The sequence below is a fragment of the Temnothorax americanus genome, unplaced genomic scaffold (assembly GCF_048541705.1).
Source record: "Temnothorax americanus isolate GAGA-0224 unplaced genomic scaffold, ASM4854170v1 Scaffold25, whole genome shotgun sequence".
NCBI classification, from domain to species: domain Eukaryota; kingdom Metazoa; phylum Arthropoda; class Insecta; order Hymenoptera; family Formicidae; genus Temnothorax; species Temnothorax americanus.
Window position 1 is genome coordinate 917,500 of NW_027509391.1, and position 15,351 is coordinate 932,850.

General features: G+C 41.5%; 1 protein-coding gene and 1 pseudogene across 6 annotated transcripts in view; both read left to right on the forward strand.

Annotated features, from left to right (window-relative positions):
- The window catches only part of LOC143898945 (uncharacterized), a 198,786-nt gene that overhangs the window by 72,615 nt on the left and 110,820 nt on the right, over positions 1–15,351 (forward strand). The gene's annotated exons all lie outside the window — the stretch shown is intronic.
- On the forward strand, positions 352–5,130 carry LOC143899063 (uncharacterized; annotated as a pseudogene).

The following is a 15,351-nucleotide window of genomic DNA, read 5'->3' on the forward strand; positions in this document are numbered from 1 at the left end:
CGCAGCCGGCTGATATACCTTGGCGACGTCGCTGAAGTTTACAGTGATGCATCACGCGCTGAGCTGCATACCGGCAACCGTCCGTGGACGCTTGTATTGTCGATTTAGCCGGAGTAATTCCTGTAAACATACTACAGCGTGCAATACACTGCAAGTACGTGGACAATGCTGACGCGTAATAGCCAATCAACGGGCGACGGCCTGTACCATTTTGACAGCTGTGGTTAGTGCGCGCTTCATACTGTATGAAGAGCAAATCGGCGTAGTGTCATATAAAAGAGTCGAATTTAACTAGGATGCGCGTCCGTTGGATTTCGCTAAATACGATTATATTGCACGTCTCGTTCTCGATGATAATATTGTAGTCATGCTTGTCATGCCTTAACATCACAACGTTTAACGCCTAGTAATTTTAAATAGGTGGCGCTCTCGGCCACTTTATCCCTAGGATGATTCCCTTCTATCTTCATATTGTTTCGTTGTGCCGAAGCATCAATACGTTTTTCGAGTAGATTCCTCAAAAAATTTCTATTATTTCTATTATATCACTTTCAGAATGCCAAAACACGACAGGAGGAAACGGTCGAGATCACGCTCCAAAGACGACCATCGATATAAGCGAAAGCGTGATGACAAATTCACTGATATGCAAAATCAGTTAGATAACCTAAAAAAGGCTATCGAGACACTGGTACAAGTTCAAAAAGAACAGAGACCAGCAAATCAGTCTACAGAGATTGAGACTGATAATACTGAGATAATTGGTAAGTAAAGCTCCATACGAGCGATTTCTCAGTAGGGAGGTTCCTTTTATTTAAGGAGGTTAAATCTCAATCATTCCATACGAATGTTGAGAGTCGGCGTCCACACGACAATGACACGGGTATCTTTGTGAATTAGTTCAATAAGAACCGACATTCTCACAATAAACACAATAAGTGTTACCCAATTAACCCCTCCCTGTCTCCATTCTGCCGTAGCTACTACAGATGTCGAGAAAAAAGACTCAAATACTGAGGTAATCGGCGGAAGTATCCAGGAGAAACAATCGTCTGAAGATATTTCTGAGGAGCCAACATTAAGAGATAATGTTTTGAAAGTATTAGGAGTGGACTTAAATGAATCTAAATTCAAGAACGTTAAATATCACCCAGAACTAAAAATACATGGTCTAAATGGATGAAGGAAGGTCTCCCAGAGAAAAACAAAAAGAAATTATAGAACTCTACAATCGTAAAGGAGATTTGTACACAGAAGCACCAAAAATAAATTTAGAAATCGTCCCACTCCTCTCAGAAATAGCCAAAAAGAGAGACGAACATTTTGTAGAGACGCAGAACTGTGTTGGCACAGCCTTAGCCGCCTTGGGAGCTGCAGTCTCTATGCTCATAGACCCTCCAGAAGAGGGACTAGATGAAGATGTCTTCACAGATTACTTGAGCCATGCTGGTCAAATCCTGACAGATGTCTTTCATGAACAGTCGCTGACTCGGAAATCGTTCATTACCCCACAGCTTAATAAAATATTAAACCCACTGTGGACGCAATGATTTCTGATGAGTGGCTTTATGGCAATAACCTAAAGGAAAAAGTCAAAGACGCAAAGGAGATCGAAAAGGCTTGCGCAGAAATCAAGGATAAAGCCCAACAGAAAAATTCGTCAAAGTCGAACCGGGGAAACTCCAAGTACCCACCTGCGAATTATCGACAGGTGGGCTACCAACAGAAACATCGACAGTTCAGATTCAAGAAGAGATTCTCCCAAAATTCGACACAGAGTTCATCCAAAAAGAACTCTCAGACGACGAGCCAATCATCATCCAAGAAATAAGCCAGGTAGACAAGACAGCAGGACGTCTGCGGTTTTTTGTAGATAGGTGGAGACAAATTACTTCCGATAAATACGTGTTAAGTTACTTAGAGGGATATCGAATCCCATTTACTAAAAGACCTTTTCAAGGAAGTTTACCAAAAGAAAAAATATTTTCTGACGAAGAGCAAAACCTAATGCAAGTAGAAATTGACAAACTATTACGAAAAGGTGCTATCGAGGAGTGTCAATATTGTGAAGGTCAATTCCTTTCTTCCTACTTTCTTGCTCCAAAGCCTGACGGGTCCAACCGATTTATTCTTAACTTAAAAGAGTTGAATAATTCATTAATCCTCCACATTTCAAATTAGAAGATATCAGATCCGCGCTGAGTTTAGTATCTCCGGGAGATTATATGGGCTCCTTGGACTTAAAAGATGCCTACTTCATAGTACCTATTTATAAAAACATAAAAAACTTCTCAGATTTAAATTTAAGCAAAAAGTTTTTCAATTTACGTGTCTTCCATTTGGCTTATGTACCAGCCCATATATTTTTACTAAAATAATGAAACCCATACTTAATAAACTAAGATTAGATGGAATGTTACTGGTACTATATTTAGATGATTTTCTTTTTATTCATAGTTCAAAGAACCTATGTGAAGCAAACATCAGAGAAAACTATTAAATTTCTGCAAAGTTTAGGATTTATAATAAACTTCGAAAAAAGTTCATTAGCTGCTAGCCAGAGATGTAAATACCTAGGGTTCATCATAGATTCAGTACAGTTTACTCTAAACTTAACGGATAAGAAGAAGAAGCAGATAATCGAAATTGCAAATGAATTTAAGAAAGGAAAGAGTTATAGAATTAGAAAATTCGCAAAATTTCTAGGAATTTTAACGGCAGCTTGCCCAGCAGTAGCCTACGGTTTTATTCACTGCAAAAGATTGGAAAGACAGAAATTTCTAGCGTTAAAATTCAATGGTGGTAACTATGAAGGAAGGATTTATATAAAAGAATTTATGATGGAGGACCTTAATTGGTGGAAAACAAACGCAGCAATCGGGTCGAATCCTATAAGAAATCAAAATTTCTCTCTGGAAATATATTCTGACTCTTCATTATCAGGCTGGGGCTGTTACTGTAATGATATAAACACTTTCGGGTTTTGGAGTGAGGAAGAAAAGAAGAAACATATAAATTATCTTGAGTTACTTGCTGCCTTTTTTGCTCTGAAATGTTTTGCCTCAGACCTATCTCAAAGCGAAGTACTTCTTCGATTAGATAATACTACAGCTATATCATACGTAAATAGAGCAGGAGGTGTGCAATATCCACACCTTAGTGAACTTGCCAGGGAAATTTGGAAATGGTGCGAAGAGAGGAAAATATGGCTGAAAGCATCATACATTAGTTCAGCAGAGAATGTACAAGCAGACAGAGCATCACGCAATACTAACGTGGACACTGAATGGGAGCTTTCCCCATCGGCCTTCAAACAAATCGAAAAAAGATTTGGACCTTTTTTAGTAGATTTATTTGCATCTAGGCTAAATAGAAAATGTAATAAATTTTACTCTCGTTTCCCTGACCCTGAAGCAGACTCAGTAGATGCTTTCACTAGATCCTGGAAGAATGAATTTTTCTATGCTTTTCCTCCCTTCGCACTTATCCTTCGTACATTAAGAAAAATCATCAATGATAAAGCGGTAGGCGTACTTGTCGTACCCTTATGGCCCACACAGCCCTGGTACCCTCTTTTTATATCACTACTTACTGAACCTACCATCACATTCAATCCAAGTAATTCGTTATTAATATCTCCTTATAGAGACAGGAACCATCCATTAGCCCCCCACCTTTCATTGGTGGTAGGCAAATTATCAGGACAGCATTCTTAAGGAAGGGAGTCAGTGAAGATTCCGTGGATGTGATGGTCGATTCCATTGCGAAGTCGACTCTCAAACAATACGAGTGTAATCTGAAATGCTGGTGGGACTATGCACATACTAAAGGACTGGATATTTTTAATACAAAAACTTCAGACATTATTGATTTTCTTAATAGCAGATTTCAAAAGGGCGCAAAGTATAGTACGTTAAATACTGCTCGGGCGACTATTTCTTTAATCTCAGTATATGATATAAACAATGACGGATTGATCTCACGTTTTCTGAAAGGAGTGTTTAAACAAAAGCCAACTAAACCTAAGTACACTACAACCTGGGATATTACACCAGTCCTAAATTACATGGAAAAGCTTTATCCCCTGAAACAATTAAAGTTAAGAGAGGCCGCCGAAAAAGTAGCCACACTGTTAGCGTTAACAACAGCTCAAAGGCTACAAACTCTAGCGTTGATAAACATTGAGAATATCTCAATATCTAACTCTAGTATAAATATAAAAATTACGGAACAGATCAAAACGTCAAAACCAGGCAGTTTTCAACCTGAACTAATATTACCGTTTTTCAAAAATAAACCAGGTTTATGTGTAGCGTCGGCAGTATTGGAATATGTTGAGCTTACTAAAGGTTTACGAAGTAAAAATACAAATAATCTTTTAATTGCTACTGTGAAACCATTTGGAGCGGCATCCGCACAAACGATTGGTCATTGGATTAAGACACTTCTGGGCAAGGCTGGCATCGATACTAATCAGTTTACGGCATACAGTACCAGACATGCGGCAGTATCCACTGCTCATAAGAGAGGAGTGAATATTGACGCTATTAGACGAAGTGCTGGATGGGCCCCTGGGTCGCAAACCTTTTACAAATTTTATAATAGACCCATTCAAGCACCTAATGACCAGTTTGCGCGAGCAATTTTACATTAGAGATAAGATTTTTTTTTTCCTCTTCTTTATGTCGTAAAATACTGTGTTTGAAAGACTAAATATTTTATTATAAATAAATAATTTCATAAAAGAAATTACTACGAATTATCACAATCTCTAAAACACTACAATATTATCATCGAGAACGAGACGTGCAATATAATTGCAAGATCAAACGAGCCCGCCGAAGGCGGGCGAAGTTTGATCAAAATTATATGAAAGTCTCGTTCGAAGATGATAATCTCCCACCCTTAATCTACCCAATTGAAATAAATATCTACTCCCACTATCATCTTCAAAATTACATTGTGATAATTCTAAGTTCGTGACACAAAACAATATGAAGATAGAAGGGAATCATCCTAGGGATAAAGTGGCCGAGAGCGCCACCTATTTAAAATTACTAGGCGTTAAACGTTGTGATGTTAAGGCATGACAAGCATGACTACAATATTATCATCTTCGAACGAGACTTTCATATAATTTTGATCAAACTTCGCCCGCCTTCGGCGGGCTCGTTTGATCTTGCAATCAAATAAACGAACCGCGATATTGGTCGGACTGACAAAAAATATATCTAATTCGATACAGACGTATGCAAACGAAACCTTTTCTCTGCAAATTCTTTACACAATAGAACTCCAGTCTTCTCAATTACGTTTAAATGAATTTTAGCGTAACAGTACCTATAATTTTTCTATGTGAGCTTGATTAAGGAAAATCTAATCTGCGGACAGATATAATACGACGTAGAACAAATATGTAAAATAATCCGTAAATCTATACTACAATACAGAATAAGCACCATAATGTAGGAGAGGTGTGCAAAATAAATATTGCAACGGAATTAAAAACCGTTTGAGTGAATTGATGTTTGTTGATATTTGCCAAGCATCAACATTTACGACGGTAATGCCGGCGCGCTTTCAGTAGTAAAATTTCGGTTGAAAATTACAGCGTTTTACCGCGCGTGCATCAATTTAGAGTCCGATAATTTTTATCAATACTGATTCGCATATATATCTCGGGCTTTCCATTTGCGCCGTGATTTGCTACTAAATTATAAACACGAAATTTGAGGGAGGTACATTCTGCGATTTCTATGGTACTTAAATGTATGTTTAATCACAAACGGTTCATTGAAATCGGCGTAAAATTTGAGTCGCCTGCAGTTTGACAAGAAATTATTTATCCATCATTATTACGCGAGAAATCATTTACCACACGTGAATGATATAGGCGAGAATTTATTTTGATTTATTGGTGAAAATAAATACTTTAATCCGCGGCGCATAAATGTGCAACGTATAATCAATACACTGGGTGTCGCGCTGATTTTCAAGCTTAATGCATATTTCATGCCACTTATACAGGGAGTTTGCGATGTGCATAATCAAGGTTCCCGCGTGGATTAAATGTCTGACTAAGTACCCGTAGAAATTATTCACTAAGTTTACTCAACTCCTCCTTAAATGTAACTCGCCGTTGGCGGCCAAGTTTTTCTTAACTATATAAACAGCTCGCGCGCGCGCGACCGCGACCGCGGGAGATACGAGTTTTTAACGAAAACAATGTGGGACGCGGTAGGGCCCAGGCCGATCAATTTTGCATTAATCCTCTCGAATGACTCGCAATCGATAACGCGAACCGTTGTAAAAGCGCGCTCGCCATCGACATTCGCCGCACGCGACGCTAAATTAGTCGATGCGACGATGTTCCGCTCTTAATCCCCGAAAACCCCCGATCGCTGACATAAATCGCCATTTCGCTTCGAAACCGTGCGACAAACGCGCGCGACGCGTTTGCGCCAGTTTTGAACGTTGAACCTCCGCTCGTTTCTCGCCGATTCGCCGAGAGAGACGCTATATCGGACGATATCCATCGTTCGGCCACGATTTTATCCGGCCTTTCCGAGTCATAAAATGTTTCTCGGGTGGAGGGTAGATTACCCTCTCTAAGAGAGACTCTATCGGATGGCTTTCGTTGGATATCGGAAGAAGGAGGTCAGGGAGGAGGAGAGCGGCGAATAAATTCCGCGACTGAACGCACAAACGCGTCCTAAAAGGATCATAAAGTCCGCGATAAGGATCGCGCCCGTCGATAGAGGAGAGATACCCGCGCAGCCCGTCGCGATAAAGGAGATATTTATCCGCCAAAGTCGCAGAGCCGCGCTATCGTATCGGTTCCTTATTTCTGAGTTTGTCGCGGAGACCGCTGACCGCAATTATATCCACGATCACGGAAACGCGCGCATGAATTTCGAAAATTCCATCTCGAGGAAACAAATCGATCGAAGTTCTGTACCCTTTCTCAGTGGCAGGGGAAGGAGAACGGTCGCGCGATAAAATCCTCGGCAAACGCGCGATGCGCAAGATTGATACCATCGGGATGTACCGTCTACGTGGGATAGCGTTATCATAGAAATCTTCGAACTCTCGCTGAGCTGTCTCTCGACGCAATAAACGGCGCGCAACGGCGATTCCACCGTCACTTACGAGATCTCGTCGAGATACTTTTTGTTTAAGCCGGCGTATTCGCGGCACGAGCGGCCGAGAGCGGGCAAGCGCGCGCTTTCATTGCGCGTCACGTTTGCTTCGTATATCGTGAAAGCAAAATGGTCGTTTAGCGAGAAAGGGAGGGCGGAACGGGGGAGAAATCTCGAGAACGACGCCGCTACAAAAGGATCCTCCGAGCTATCGATTGCAACGGCTTCTTTGTCGAGATTGCGTCGATGATCGATAAGAGCACCCTTCGAAGGTCAGATACGTTTCGGAGTTGCTCTCGTGGAAATGGAGCGGAATAATAACATACATATCTCTTCTCTTCCGCTTATTGTGTAGTATATTCTTTTTTTTTTATGGCACTCATAAACAGGAGAATCTGGAGATCTCGCGTTGAATAATTAACATATATTTCGCCTTAACTTGAAAGTTTTATGTCGTGCCGAGACGATCCCGCACAAGACTGGTATCTGTCAAAGTTTCCTTTTTATTGGCTCGTAGCCCCGAAGGCTCGTATATCGCGTATATCGTTCGCGGATTAGGCGGAACTACCTTTCGCCTGGGGAGTTTCCTGCTTGTAAACTTCTCCTGCGAAACCTGCATTTACCTACGCTTTGCCTTTCGGAAAGGTGTACTTAAAGTTAGACGTTTCGCGCTACAGCACCTACCTTACGGTGCCTTGTGTATTATAATGTTATTACTTCGCGCGGTGGGAGTATTTTATTCCATATTGCCATTGCATGTCAGAGAAATATAAAGGATAGTCGTTTATATATATAATTTCGAAATTATAGAAATAAATGAAGAAAAAGGTAGGCACGCAATTAGAACTTTGCGCGGCGAAGGGGAAAGGGGAAGTGAAAATTAATAGAGGACAGAGAGAACGGCGGGTAAATTAGACGGTCATTAACAACTCGGCCTCACAATTGCCTCGAAGCAAAGGGAAACTGGATTTTCGCTCCTCCCTGGCGCGATAATCCGCGAGGAAAATAGGGGAGAATGTACGAAGCGAGCACGGTGGTTGCGCGGAAACGGTACGGCTGTTTGTTAAGATCCCTTTGTAGCGTCCAAGGGTCTTCAGCCGACTCTGACCTCCTCGTTTGCCTGAAATCCAAATGGCTCTTGGCGAGCGAGCGTTACTCTCCTTTTGTCGTGGGTGAGGAAACCTGTCGAAGGTCGCGGCATAAGACAAACGTCTGGGCTTTAGCAAGAGACGTGGAAAATGTGGACCCGCCTATTCTAATATATATATATATATATATATATATATATATATATATATATATATATACACGAGGCGAGAGAAATTAAACCAGCACAACTGATAAGCGCGTCGTCAACGTGGAAAAATCTCCGTTCAAATTTGCAACTGTTCCAGTCACTCTTTCATTCTTATTAATTGATGTAGATCAACGCCAAATTACACCTGAAGAATCCTAGAGATGAAAAAGAGACGTGGCATCTCCTGTTACTTACTCGCGTGCTATTTTTATCTCATATCTTCAGGGTTTTTCATACTACGTGCTTATCGGATTATGCTACATAAGCAATCTTCGTCGTCGTATTAAATTATACATACAGTACCTTTTGGCAATGTAAGCTGAGGACGGAATGGTGCATCGGGGGATTAATATACGCCGACCGCCGCCGTCGCGTCCGCGCATTCATTCGTCTTCCCCGCATGCAAATCCCGCACGGAGAGTGCCCGGCCGTGTACACACTTCATTATTTCGACACCGTACATTTCAATCCCGCCGGCGATTATGAAAAGCCCGACGCGTGTGGATGAGCGCCACCGTGCACGAGTGATTCCCTTTGGCTACGCGCGGCATGCCGTCGCGGCAATTTGAAAAAATCGTTCGCCAAAACGAGCTATGTTCTGTTACGACGGATCCGTCTCGCTGTTGTTGGAGCGATACCCTTTTATTTACAGTAAAAAACGGAATAGAATTTCGCGCCGGGAGATGTACTATGCTGAGAATTAATATATTTATTCAACTTGTTTATTAATGTTTCGCATTATATATCGCCATTAACCGTTCACATTTCTCCCGTTATCGAGAGATCGCGATTAAATGTAAAAGATATAAAATTCATATAACATGAAGCGGGTTATTAGAAGAAGAAACTCTGAATATATAAGTTCTTTATATTTCAGAGTATTTTCTTTTTACATTACCATTTTATTTCTCAACGTGTCCGCCACATTTTCCAATAGTTACCTTTTATTCCAGTTTTAAGTGAAAATCTTTAACTTTATTCTGAAGAGAAAGGATCTCGTCTTCGGACGAATGTAGAAATGGAGTCGTCATAATTTCCGCGATTCACCGCAAGATTCGGCGCGACGATCCACAAAATCAATAGCAATCAATTCTCCGGGCGATATCGGCCTGTCGGCTGCAGGACTTTGCCGGGCGAGAAAGGCCAGGCGACACAGAAGAAAAGGAGCGAATCTGGACTCGGTCCAGGCCCCGGGTTCGAATGGATCCCGAACGAGTGTCCGCCCCATCGCACCGCCGGCGCCGGTGTCGGTGCATCGCGTCAGAAGATAGTCGGCCGGGAAAAATCGTGAAAACTCCGGGCGTTCAATTAAAGGGCGTCGAGTTGTCGGGGGTTGGAAACGGACGAGGGTGGAGAACGGTGGAACAATTGAAAACGCGTTAATGGTTCGCTGCGAAATTAGTAATTAGCGCCTGGTAATGCGCACGGTTACCTGTCCCCGACTGCCCTCTCTGGTCAGATATATTATGGAAGAACGAAAATGACCGTGACCAATGACAGCAAATTTTCCCTTCGGGGAAAAGAAACGCCGCTCTTTAAAAGCTAAACATGAATGGATTGTATTTTACTACGGCGCTGTTAATTTAAAATGCAAAAAAAGGGCTCTTAAACTCCGATGTAGCTCATTAAAATTCTGTGATTTTTCCAGCGGTAAAATTTTTTTCTTAAATAATGGACCGTTAAGTTTCAAATATGAACGAGAAAGAATTTTCATTTTGCTTCTGATGTCGCTATCAAAAGCAGGGAAAGTCATAGATGTCAAACAAAATCATTTTGATTATTTCCCGATTTTTCGAGCGAGAAAGGAATTTCTGAATTCTTCTCAACTTTCCGGAAGAGCGACGATCCTAATGTAACTCTTGCTTACAACTCTCTGCCGCTCTAGACGTGTCGTAACGACGCGACGGCGCTCGAGTTTTGTCGAGTTTCGACGCGACGATAGCGGTAATCTCTATTCATAATACGTTGGCAAAGTCGCGCAGAAACGGTGAATCCGAAGTGGGACACGGGCGTCGGGTGAGGTGAGATCTAGGACGAGACAAGACATGAAGGAAGATCTTCGCGACGCGGAGATAAAAATGTATATATGCGCGACGGGAAAATCGCCACAGGCGTGGCCGCGGCAATCATCCGCCCCCATCAACTCCCACAGGATCCAACTAGTTTAGCATTTTTCTACCTCCTCCCTCCTAATCCTTGCCACCAACCTCCATCCTGTGTCCCCGTCCAACTTCCTTGGGGGATGGTTCTTGCCTCATGAATAAAGATGGCAGATTCCGCGGGTGGAGGAGGAAGGAAGACTAAGGGAAGAGGAAAAGGACAAGTCAGGATAAAGCAGAAAAGATCACGGCGACAGCGGCAGGGGGAGAGAACGAGAAAGATTAGGGAGAAGAGGGACTTCGTAGCTTGAACAACGGAAGCTCGGCGAAGGCAGGAATTATCGACGAGTCCTTCAAGAGCCTCGACTTCGAGGCGGGGTTGCCTTTGAATGGAATGAATACCGGTGAACCGTCGTACGCGGGACTTTCAGGGTTGGCTTGAGAGGTGTTATCCTCTCCTCCGTGGGGGTGGAAATTTTCGCGGTATCGATTATCCTGCTGTGTCGCGTAAGGGAACCTGACGACGACAGCGACGAGCGGAAGAAAGCCAAATATTTTCGTTTGTATTAAGTGAATACCGCCGATGAAACGGAGAACGAGCGGCGATGTCGAGATATCGTGCGAAAAATTCCCCGGGGACTCGCTCGCCAACGGAAAAATATGGTTTCGTAACGATATTGTACGCTACTGTACATCCAACTTCAACGTACTATAACAAATAAAATGCACGTCTAAACGTGTATTCGAAATCATTAATTTTAAAACATGACGTGAAATCGCTCTTTGTTGCATTTGATCTTGACACTTGTGTATCGTTAAACTTTTAAGCTGTCAATACGCGATGGTGGACATTTCTCTTAATTTTTAAAACTCAGAAACGATATAGAAAAGATCTCGCCCCCGATACGGATCATATATTTAATCTAAAACAATATTTATATGTATATATACGTATAGCGACGAGTGAAAGAATTATTATTATAGAATGAAAGATATTATTACTTTTTTTTTGTATAAGTAAAGTGTCAAAAATTATTTATGGCATCTTCGCCGGAAAAATATACGTTCAATCATTTTATTAGAAGTAAACATGCAAAAATTTTAGTGTATTGAATATTTTCGGAGCCGCAGATCATATCTTTGCATAGCATAAATCGGAGCAAGGACAATTGTTCGCACCAGCACGATCGTCCACTTCCTTAACCCGAGACATAATTGCGTGCTGCCGTTCGTTATGCAAGAGAGAATGCTGCGCGCGCGATCTTGCACTTTCATTCGTCTGTTTGCCCGCTTCCTTTCTTGCGGAGGGAGGAGAAGATGGATTTTGCGATTATGCGGAATTTATACGGCGTGAATGGGACGCCGGTACAGCCGTAACAATATCTCGGATTCGCGCCCTCGCGATAAATAAGGATGCCGGTACAGAAAACGCTCTATAAATTGGACGGCTTTTATATAAAAGTATAAACCCAAGTGCTAGTTGTTACAACTATATCGAGATAAAGACGCTTTGGAAATTCTTGTGAAAATTTTCGAAAACTTTCAGGTACTATTTATAAGCCTCTGTTATATAATCTAATAATTTATATAGCATAAAAAAAAATATGTAGTAGATATTATATAACTATAAAATTATTCTCATGTTGCAATAAAATACTCAAATACGTTACATCTTTCGAGAGAACTCTAAAAATCTATTTCTCAGTTTTGACGTAGCTTAGTTGCTTCTATGTAAAAGCCATCCAACTGAAAAGCGAAAACCCAAGTTGAAGCGGAAAGCCAAGTTGCACGGACGTTGCGGGCTTCTTTTAACGCGACGTTTATGCGAAACGCGGCGGAGAATGACGTCCATTGTGCGGCGCGCGAAGAAGCACGATGACGTTACGTGTGACCCCATCTTCCTCTCCTCATCTATGCATGCGCGAGAGTTGGAGGGAAGATAAATCACCCGATTACAGGAGATTGGTATAGCACCGGAAACGAGTGCGCGACGAAACAGGTGCACGGCACGCCGAAATGAGGAATAAAAAACGTCTAAACAAGATGCATCGCTGCACTTCTCATAACTATGTAAAAGACGGGACTGGGTAGAGCGATGATGTGATGAGCGATGAAAATTCCTTCCTTCGCTGATCCTGCGCTTATCTTCATACGTGGAAAAGACGAAAGATGAGTACGCCCTGAGCGAAATTCATTTCTTGTAAATTCCGGAAGCTGTACGACCCAACGCGCGCGCGTCACAAATTATTTTTCATTCGTTTGCGAGAAGACATTCGTGGTGCAGTTACGACGTCGCGCTTCCATTTTTCCTCCTCTTATTTCCCTCCAGTCTCCGTCTGTCCTCCTTCATTCTGATCCTCATTCTTTTCTCCGAGGGGCACCGGGGAGAAGATGGATCCACCGATTATGGGGAACCGGTATGAGCACCGTACAACACAAGGGGTTGTTTGTAGGGGTTGTTTGTACATCACGGCGACATCTCAGACCCGTGCGCGGATAAATAGGGGCACACACGCTTTTCGTCCACACGGAGAATCAGAGAGAGAGAGAGAGAGAGAGAGAGAGAGAGAGAGAGAGAGAGAGAGAGAGAGAGAGAGAGGGAGAGAGGGAGAGAGAGAGAGAGAGAGAGGGAGGAAGGGAGGGAGGGGGAGAGAAAGAAAGAGAGAGGAACGAGTGTGAGTGGTGATGGTGGCGGTAGGGCGGATGTGGAGTGTGGAACGCGGGGCATAGCGTGGGTGGTAGACGGCGTACAAGTTCACGAACAGTATATATCTGTCACGAGGCGTCGCGTGATAAAGGGTAGTGTTGCCGGTGGGTCCAGGTTAATTTATGGCCGCCCGACGAAATATTGTTCCCACAGCAGAGATTAGTATAGCAGCCACTGTCGTTGACCCATCCTCGTTACTCTTTGCTCTTTTTTTTCCTTGCCTTTTTTTCTCTTTTCTCTCTCTCTCTCTCTCTCTCTTTCTTCAATGCGCTACCGGAAACAGAACGAAGTGCGTCCGACGAAAAGCAAAGATTACTCACCGAGCCGAGTGAAAGCGCTAATTTGGCCTAACTATAATTAACGGGCTGGTTGGCAGCGACGACAAATTTCGGTGGTTTTCAATGTGAAAAAGTTTCGAGTTTTTAATTTTCATGACATCACTAACAAAAATCTTTGAGGATTCTGCACGTTTGTGAAATTATTAAACATGGACTACATTTTAATTTTCACACTATTTAGATCCTCATTTTACTGCTCCAATCTTCGTACAGCGTAATAATGAGTTAATTAAAATAAAATGTTCAGCAGCAAATTTTCGTAAAATTCTACGATAACCGATACGCAAAGAGACGATATGTTACGGCCAACAAATTTTTTAATTCGTGCGTTATCGAGCACGTCTTCGAGCACTTATGTATTGGGGACAATATCTTTTCTCATTTGGCCGTCTGTGATTCGCGCAGACCATTCCGAGGCGCGCATTAAATTATCAGAACGACGGACGAGAGTTTCGCGAAGTGGTTGAAAATTTGTCGTGGGCGGCGTTGAAAAATGGTCGGCACGTTCCCCGATAACATAACGAAAATGGGGGCACCGCTCCACGGCCAATTAACGTGTCGCTTGGCCTAGTCAGAAGTAATTGCGGATTTAATTAAGTGACGAGGCAGTCGGATCTTTGGAAATATCCATCACGCTGAAAGCATACGCAATCCTCGCTGCGATTGATTATTTCTATGATGATTGCCCATCATCCTCAATAGATAAATGCATAGGGTATTCCGGAGTTAAATGCGATTACATAAAAAAGAGTGTAAAAAAATCTAACGTTCATTATGCAGGCACAAAAAAACTTGATATTTTTATACTATATGTGATGTGTAACACGAGAAAGAAACTATGCATTTTTTATCATAAAAGTCATACAATATGCAAATACTTTTGAAAAGCAAGTTGAAAATAGGGAATCTCGGAAAACGAGGTGAAAATACAGTCCGTTATCTGGATGTAACTACTATTTAGAAATATTACAAAAGCGATAAAAATATGATACAAATATAATATATATGTAATTACTATATATAGAGAAATATATCTATATAGATGTTGATTTAGAAATATATTAATAATTTACTAGCTATTTATCGACTGTAATGAAATTACACGATTAAGCTGTTCTCTCGAATTATACGCGGTCCGACTTGAAAGTGTTAAGAAAGAAGGAAAATCAGAAACCTGATAACTCATGATCGTGCGAACACAAGACAACAGCTGGATACTGCTTCGCACGAATGAACAGTTAAAGCGCGAGTATTGCCAGAAGGTAAAAATGAAAAAACGGCGTTTCCACTATTAAGAAAAATATAAATTGTTGAGTGTTTTCACTCTACTCGTCCAACCAACAATATTTCGTTTAGTAATCATCTATTAAAAGGGAAGCCAAAAGCTTACTATTTTATACTTTATATAACAACAAAATTACAATGACTTATACTTTGATAAGATAAAAAGCAGCAATTGTAGACACAATAAAAATTTAAAAATAATATTTATAATATAAAATAGTATATATACAATATATACATACATAATTAATTTAATTTAATCGCTATTATCAGTACTGTAAAAATTTTTAAACTTCATTAATTGTAACACGTAAAAGCTCTCTGTTATAAACGTTTCCCTTCCAGCAGATTAAATCTGATAAATTTAGCACTTACATTTTACCGCGAAACCCTTTAATTATGCTATTCATTTCCGTCCCAATTGTTCCAATCGCCTGCTGCGAGGGAGAGAAACAAACGAGCGGAATGCAGTGACCCGTCATGGCGT